Source organism: Pararge aegeria, chromosome 13, assembly GCF_905163445.1.
Source record: "Pararge aegeria chromosome 13, ilParAegt1.1, whole genome shotgun sequence".
Classification (NCBI taxonomy): domain Eukaryota; kingdom Metazoa; phylum Arthropoda; class Insecta; order Lepidoptera; family Nymphalidae; genus Pararge; species Pararge aegeria.
The window spans coordinates 6,501,615-6,511,097 of NC_053192.1; the positions used below are offsets into that span (position 1 = coordinate 6,501,615).

The following is a 9,483-nucleotide window of genomic DNA, read 5'->3' on the forward strand; positions in this document are numbered from 1 at the left end:
CTGTTGCATTGAGCTTGGTATGGGCAAAGAGTTCGTAAAAACGTTACCGCCAGCTTTAGTATTTTTTTGTAAGTAAGCTGAAAGGATAAGCTTTTAAATCGCATTAAATATTAATGCCCATCTCTCATTTTGATATTTCGGAGTCTAAAACCTAACTAACTTCCATGGGAGTGTATGTGTGACTGCCACGAAACGGCCAATAGATTGGATATATAGAGTTAGTTCTTGGTGTAGGAATGGACTTTGCTCTGTGATTACATTTGATAGTTTAAATGCAATGTGGGGTCAAAAGTCTTGGCAACTAATTTTATATCAAATGTTTCTAGCGTTTATAAACCTAGTAGTAGTACCTACTAGTGTCACGATTTCATGTTAGTCGCGTGATAGCTCTTGATTGTGTAACCGGCTTTTTATTCGCGGACATAAAACGAAGTTCGCAGTTAATAAAAAAAAATTATGTATTGTACTGATTATGAAACAAGTCTATTCATCAATTTATATTAAACGTATAAAATTTTCATCAAAACATATCAAGCATCGGTGGTTCAGTGGTAGAATGCTCGCCTGCCACGCGGGCGGCCCGGGTTCGATTCCCGGCCGATGCAATTTTCTTTTTTGTTTTACTCATATTTATTCATTTACAATTTAACAATTTAATGCAATTTAATTATTAACTACGTTTTCTTCCTCAGTGTACTCAAATACTAGCATCCGTTTTCTTACGATTTTTGTTGGATAATATTTACACTCTTAAATTATAATAATAATAATGTAATGTATTGTTTTAAATTTATTATCTCATTTGATAATGAAATATTTAATTTAAAACAATACATTTATAAGATATATTTTTCTTTAGTGATAGTTATATTGTTGCATGATTATTGTGTTCTGCAAGGAAGAAATATTATCAGTTAAATACCACTTTTAAAATAATAAAATATCGAAATAATAAAAATATTTTCTGCCGAAACCAGGGATCGAACCAGGGACCTTTAGATCTTCAGTCTAACGCTCTCCCAACTGAGCTATTTCGGCTGTGAAAGACGAGTCAAAAATGTACATATTTATATTTGATGCTATTTAACAATAGTAGTTTCTCTAGAAACTACGTTTTTAAAAATTAGAATCTAGGCAATCTATTAAACCTATAACCTAATGTTAAAAATTTATAAACACAACTTATTAGTTTGTGAATATTTACAAAATATTTATAAACTAATATTGGTAACCTCGTCCCAGTAAATCTCAAATTATTATATTATTATTTAGCTTATATATTTACTATGTATTTAGTTTTAGGTTGCGCCATCTAGTAAAAAAGTAACAAAACTTTAAGACATCACGCAGTTATGCTACTCCATGCTAGATGGCGCTGTTAACTTAAAATAAACTTACTTTTATAAGTACGTATGTAGGTATATTCTTACCTTTACGTTGATAATTATTAATGTCACTAGGAAATTAATAGTTAAAAAATAGAATATTTATGGAAATGTGTTTTATAAAAACTCGTTAGGAAAGAAATCCCTGCGATTTGTTTCCATAGCTAACTGTGAACAGTGATGTTAAAGGATTTATTTTCACCACACCCCATATCCATATATGCACGGATCCGTGACGCATATTCTTGCAGTTAGGGGATAATCTGTACAGACATGGCTTTGGCACGTCTCGTGTGTTATAACTGCTCGCTCAGTAACACGTAACGGTTTAAATACCATTCAATGGGATGTAATGATGATCCATGGATAAACTTGAGTGTAGGTGTGTAGGTAGGTTCGGAATACATTTAAGATGATAGTAATTATGATTTATTATGATTTTGTACCTACCTTTAACTTACCAATACATATGTTGCTTTTATCTAGTGCTTCCTTACATCATCCTTACCACAAACAAAAAAAAAACAAACCTATAGTTTAATTGCTCAAATAGTTGGCGCATTTTCAAGTTCGAGGACTTCTTTGGAGTTTAATGGTTTTAAATTCATTCGGCTCTTTAAAAAGTCCGTATAGTTTAGGACTGTACCGAATGCGCCAAAGTATCCTGAACAGCATCACACATTGGTTTTGTCTTTCATATAAATATTGGTCGATGCATGGTACCCTGGTTCTTAATTATTTTATTTGCTTATTTAGTTTATTGATAAAGAAGATATATAAGAAACTAATAATAAATCACGGATCGTTTGTTATTAATTCATACTACATCCATAAAGGTTTGTAGGTATTGTAAGATGAGATCGATATCAAACGCAAACCTGTCAACCATTCTTTATTCTAGTATGACGAATGGTTGTTTTTTACCTGAGTACAATACTATTCCAAACATCACCACAAGAATAACTAAGTAGGTACCTATTATAAGAAATTCTTACGACATTACAAAATATTTGTTCTGAAAAAATTTATGTCTAACCAAACCAAAAAGTCTTTTAGTTAAATAAATATACTACAATACACACATCGTCATCTAGCCCCAAAGTAAGCCTAGGTTGTGTTATTTATTTATTTTGTTTATTTATTTATTTGGTATCTATGACCCATCACTACGCACTACACTATAAAATATATAGAATAATTAAAAACTAAAAAAAACTTAAATTAATATTAATATGCAATATAAAAAAAAAAGTTACAAATTAAAATTTCTGCGTCCAGGCAGCCCTACGTGGAGTTTAATTTATATACAACTTGTTAATTGGAGAGTCGTATCAATTTATTAGTGCTTTCAGAATGCCGTTACTGCTTACCCACGTTCTTTTCATCAAGGATGCTATTAGATTTCTTCTGATGGCAAAAAAGTCATCGGTAGGAGCCATCGCGAACATTTCTGATGCTCTAAATAAAATAACGGGGTAAGCCCAACAGCATTCTGAAACCATTATTATACTGAACTCGTACTGCGTTTAGTGATGCCTGTGTATAGTTGGTCCACAGGGATCCCGTGTAAAAGGTTTGACAAAAGGCTTTGAACAAACTAACTTTTGCTTCATGGCTACAACAGGCGAACCTGCGGACCAACATATTACAGCGCACCGCCAAAGCCCTACGCTCTCGTTCTATGTTTGCATCATCCTTAAGGTCATCGGTAACAACATGTCCTAGATATTTAAAATGCTTAACATATTTAAGCGGGCGACCATTCAGTATGATACAGTTCACTTCACAGTCTTTCGTCGGTATACCTTTTGCCCTAAAGATCATTCACTTTTTTTCTCGTTATATATGAGCCCATGACTGTCTGCGTACACATCACAAATTTTTAACAACTCTTTTATTGACCTGTTGGACTCAGCAGAACCATATCATCAGCATAACTAAGATTATTAACACAAACATTGTCAATCCAGCATCCCATATGTCTTCTGCTAAGTTCAACAATTAAGTCATTTACATAAAGGTTAAAAAGGATTGGCGAGGTCAAACCTCCTTGTCTTACACAGCACTCTAGATTATAATCGAGGGAAAACGCACTACCCCATCTAACGTAGTTCGTTTGGTTTAAGTACCAAAATCTTAATAACCTCCTAATCATCAATGGTACTTCAATGGGTGATGAATATTTTTATAAATAATATAATATCTGCACCTATATTATAAGTATTTATGTAAAACACTCACCCATACACTGAAAACATTTATGTTCATAAAATAAACATTTTCCAGTTGTGGGAATCGAACTCACGGCCTTGGACTCAGAAAGCAGGGTCGGTGCCTACTGCGCCAATGAGCCGTCTAAATGAAAAATATACTTATAATGAAGATTCAACAGTTTCAACAAGGACAACATTAATAATTAGTCATCATCGAACATCGAGGATCGTACAAGCTCCCAGATCGAAAAGGGAAACTGAACCTCCAGACTATCACCGCTAAAATAAGTAAATATGAAGATAGTTTTTAATAATTATACAAAGTTAACTTTGACAGCATGAAAATTTACACGTAAGAAAATAGAAGACTGACAATCTGCCAAGTTTGCATGCAGTCGAAGTCATATCAGATCCTCGTTAATTAACATGATAAGGCACAGGGCACTGATTCTGTAATACATACAAATAGACCTTTAGAAGGCAATTTTGATACTACATTATACATACAAAAATTCACAAACTAAAGCTTGAGGAGTGAGGGTTCCAAAGCGCACTGGTCCAAGAATAAAGGCTTAATTGGTGTTGCCACCGTCTATTTTTGTGTCTTAAAACTATTTAAGATTAATAAAGAGCAATAAATAAATTGTTATAAAGAGCAATAAATTCTTCATACCAAAGCTTTTTTATCTTATTCGTAATCAAATAAACCTACATTATTAGGATTTTTCTACGTAATAACTTAGTCACAGCATTTATTTTGCGTGCAGCTGTAAGATAAAGAATCAGGAGTATGCTAATAAAATATTTATCTGGAATTCTGAATCTGTATAATCTCTCACGTAGGCGTGCTATTGTGTTACAGGCCGTTGTAACGGGACGAGTTAATTTTAATATCTCAACACATTTCGTATGCATCGTTTGAAAGCTTTGGAAGCATATTGAAATTCATGCATTGCCCTGTGTTTTTACCAAGAATAGATCATATTATATGAATAAACCTATTACAGGCCTACTACAGAGTGCCATGTGTTAGACTTTCTATCTACGTTCAGTTATTCAATCACGTGAGAGTTAACTGCGATTTATATGGTATCTAACGAGCGCCATCTATTGACTACTACTTGCTATTTCGATACCATAACATAAATCGTAATCAACATAGGTAGAAAATGTCACACTTGGCACTCAAGGCACGGTTCTCTTTTTTTCCACTACAAGTTAACCCTTGACTGCAATCTCATCTGATGGTACGTGATGATGCAGTCTAAGACGGTAGCGGGCTAGCCTGTTAGGGAGTATGGTAGTCATACCTCTAATCGGTTTCTACGTGACATCGCACCGGAACACTAACTTAAACTTAACTTCTTAGCGGCACATCTTTGTTTGTAAGGTGGTAATAGCCACTGCCAAAGCCTCCTACCAGACCAGCCCAGAGAAAATTCGGAAACAATAAATTCCCAAATTGCCCTTGCGGGGAATCGAACCAGGGAGGATTTCTCTCAAGAGTGAAAAGTGTCCTAGTACGAATTTGTAGACTACACATAATGTTCTCAAGGTGGTCCTTGAGAACATTATGGGGAGTTCTCGGATATGTTGGTTTCCTAGCGATGTTTTTCTTCATCGTTGAAGCAAGTTATATTTTATTGCTTGAAAAGCCAAAAAATTTTCAAAGTTAGAGTAGAGTCGTACCAGGGACCAAACTCGGTCCCTCAGAACGGGAAGCCAAAGACTTATCCACAAGGCTATCACAGCTTCATAAAAGCATCTACCAAGACTCCTAATTGCTAACTAGATTTCATAAATAGCATCTATCAAAGCAAAATTTAAAAATTTAAAATTGCATCGTATCAAATGAAACATAAATTATCAGAGGCTCTTAATATGGATTTAAACCTGGGTGGCCGTTATTCGGAACCTCAAGAAAGCCCTATTAGATAATCTCACTACCCAGGGCAGAAAGTCCTGGTAAAAATGTCTAGAAGATCCAATCCTGACTAAACGTGATCAGGCCAGGCAAAGATAAAGAGATCACAGGCACTTATAAAACACTCAATAGTGGCTGACACACCATTATATTTTTATCGTCTGAGTCTCACACAAGACTAAAGTGTACCGAAAATGCACTCGTATTTACATCAGAATACCCGCCGACACAATGTCATTTAAATTATTTCTTGAAAACTACTTATATATAATCAATTTAATAAAATATCTGGCACATATGAAATTACAGTTATCAAAAGTTTAACTTTACCCACTCTATCAAATTAGTGTAACGGTGTGATGCGCAGCAAAGATGCAGACAGACATACGGGCCAAAAAATAAATGAAATATTTTGGCTACTATCTGGTATCGGTTAAGGAGTGTCCTACGAGAAAAATTCTAAATATCCCCCTAAAATATTTTTCGGCAATTAGAGCGGGAGTACCAAAACTTTAGCCATATAAAGTGATAATCACAAGTTTTGCAATCGACATAATGGTTAGCTTTCCTACGTGACAATATAACTAAATCAGCGACCTTAAGTATTCCTCGAGAAACGAATATGTCCTGCATTTTTTGTGACGGAATATAATAAAACTAGGCGTCTTTTAAACTTTAGTAAAAAAATCCTCAAACAACACAACAATCTCCGTTTTATATAATGACTAAATACTAATAAGCAATTTCTCAAGGCTACAAGGATCAGACCCGTTAAATCCGATTCGGAAACTCGAAATGAATGCCCAAGCTTTTGTGTAAAGGGGACTTTGGGCGTGGACGTACCAAATAATTGGATACGGAGCGAACAAAGGGTTGTGTGGCTTAAAAAGCGTAAAAGGGAAGCTTAATCGGCCTGAGCTCGTTTGCTGCGATTGTTTCAAAGGGTGTCGTGCGGTATGTTGATTGACCCGGTATTACGTTGTACGTAGAGTGCTTTTAAGTATTTTTATCCGGAAAGAGAGCTATTGTTGTGTACTCAAATGTTTTAATGCTAACAACCTTTATACTACTCAATATAAAAGCAAATTCAAATACTCAAGTAGTTAATGTAAAAATTTAGTTCATTTCCAGTTATCGTAGTATCCTAGTCAAAAGATTCAGTAGCTCCAGACTTGTTGTTGTTAGAAGTGGTAATAAAATGGACAAGAAAAAAATTTGCAGGTAACGTTAGTTTTATACCTTTATCCCCTTAGCATCTAAAACAGGTTGTTCTATATTATAAATATATCATCATCATCGTCATCATCATTGTGTCAACCTATGGAAGTCCACTGCTGGACATGGATCTTTTGTATGGAGGGTTCTTAATATCAGGGTCACAGCCAATCTTAAAACAGGTTTTTGTTGTGTTACCATTTTCCTAAAACACTAAGATTCTAATGTGGTTTTTCGTATTCAACAGTAAATTATCATCTAAAAGCTGATTTGTTGATATGTTTAAGACGGTATATCGATTCTGTAGTTTTTCGTAAACATTACGTGACCATAAAGTAAATCATTTATTAAATAAAATAAATAATAAAAAATATACTTCGACAACACTTACGACATCGCCATTTAGCTTGTGTTATGGATATTAAGATAACTGATGAATAATGTAATATATAATATACATAAATACTTATTATATACAAATACACACCCAGACACTGAAAATAATTCATGTTCATCACACAAACATTTTCCAGCTGTGGGAATCGAACCCATAGTATTAGATTCAAAAAACAGGGTCACTGCGCCAATCGGCCGTCGAATATCCAACGTAGTTCCGTCAAAAATGTTATCAGGGATTTAATAAATAAGGACTAAATATTGGCAATAATTGGGTCATAATCTGCTTTTACTGCGAATTATTGCGACTGTTTTATTATCTGTTCTGTGCTATCACCACAATAGCTATACCCCTTTACGATAAATTGTCGGTTGTGATTCATTGGTAATGACACATTCTGCATTAATTTTATAAATGAAAATATAATATAATATGCTCAGCATCCCGTGTTACTAATACTATGTTGAAATATACATCTGTCTAGCGGAACTTTAAGCAGATCAAAGCTAATTGCAAGTTATCGAAATCAAGAGTAAAACAAAAGAACTACATAAAGATTAAACTATAACACATGAAAACAAATAAAAGGCTTTTGCCTTCAATGTAGTCTTATGAGTTTCTAGACGTCATCATATATCTGCCTCTCACTTATAAATGCCAGAGAAATCATCGGTGCAATATACAACATAAGCACAATGGAAGTTAGAACGGAACCAATGTTACAATTGACAGCCGAATGGCGCAGTGGCGAGCTTCTGTGGCCGAGTGGCCGGCTTTCTGAGTACGATGTCTTTCGATTTTTTTGGTTTCGATTCCCACAACTGAAAAATGTTTGTATGATGATCATGAATGTTTTTCACTGTTTTGGTGTCTATCTGTATATGTTTAATAAGTATTTATGTTTAATATAATTATAAAAGTATTCATAAGCTTATAGTAGTTTTATGAACGCTTCATAAGTGTCCGTGATATGCCTACATGAATGAAGAAATTTTGAGTTTGAATTTGTCAAAAATATCACAAGCTGCTATGTTTGGGCTAGGCGGCGATGTACTTCACCTTATTTATTTATTTCATTATTTTTATTTATATATTTAGTTTGCCGTATCGTCACTCGGGTCTCAGCTGAAAATCAGCGGCATGCATGTACTTAGGCATGGCAAATGCTGAGCTGTACACCCTTTCTGTCTGGTGTTACACACAGACATTGTATGTTGTATACTATGTTGTTACTTTATTATTATAAGATGTACTGTTTGTAACACTTAACATGAATAAATGTTTTTTCTTTCTTTCTTTCGATGTGTGTATTGTCGTAGTATATATTTTACTTACTGTATGTGGAGTGAGTAGTGACCTACTCAAAATTCTATCTAACCTAACGCCCAAACAGATGGCCCAACTGATGGTAAGCTTGCAAAGAAAATATCCTGCAACGTGCCGCCCTGTGTCCATTAACCTGAGATGTGGGTGGTAAATCTAATAAACCTGTAATTACACTAGCAACAACGTTCATAAGACCCAGAAGATAGTATTGCAACACTATTGCTTGGCGACAGAAATAAGCACGGAGGTAATACTTCCCCGGACAAGCTGTATCACAATAAGCTCTGATACAACTCAAGTTTTAAAATAAGTAGGCTTTAAAATTATTTTCAAAGTTTTAGAACGTAAAGAAGATGAGTGAGTGTGGTTGATAAAAGCTTATCAGTAAGCTATTTCAAAGTATTATAGGCAGTAAACATGGCTGAGATAACCCAGCTAATGTTAAGTAATAAATCACATAGCAAGCATACTGTTCTTATCGGCGAGCGAAAGTACTTTAGAGGTTTAAGTGTTTCCTTGGTTGATGTGAAAAAATATTATTATAGGTAAGTGTTAGGGTTTTTGGAAGTGACGTATTGAACGCTTTAACAGTGGGAATTCGTATTGATTTCATGCTATTGATTCATAGATGTTTTATTTTTACTTTGAATAAAAAGATAATGGCGGTCGAGAAGCCAAGTAAATACGTTCAAAGCTTTAACACCACTATTAAAATTCCTGGGTGAAAATAATCGTCTGCGGCTCCCCCTGGTGGTTTGTATTTAAATTCAATTATAAGCTAAGAACTAATTTAAAGTTTAATGCGAAAAACTAAAGGGCATATAGGTAATCAGGAAAATATGAACATAACAAAACATAACTTGTTCGTAAAAAACGAAAAAACTGTTCAAAAAGTATTTTTACGTACTATATATTTAAACGCCATTTAATTCTTGTCATACGTTTTGCGCAACACATACAAATTTGGGAAAAGTTATATAACTAACACCTTTTTGTGATTAAAGTTGGATTAAAAGAGAGAGT

At 34.2% G+C, this 9,483-nt stretch overlaps 2 non-coding genes across 2 annotated transcripts; one reads left to right on the forward strand and one right to left on the reverse strand.

The window, feature by feature from the left end:
- Window positions 1-534: 534 nt before the first annotated feature.
- Window positions 535-605, forward strand: Trnag-gcc. Its single transcript has one exon. It is a non-coding gene; the product is annotated as a tRNA-Gly (tRNA).
- A 360-nt stretch (window positions 606-965) lies between these two features.
- On the reverse strand, window positions 966-1,038 carry Trnaf-gaa. Its single transcript has one exon. It is a non-coding gene; the product is annotated as a tRNA-Phe (tRNA).
- Between the last annotated feature and the right edge of the window lie 8,445 nt (window positions 1,039-9,483).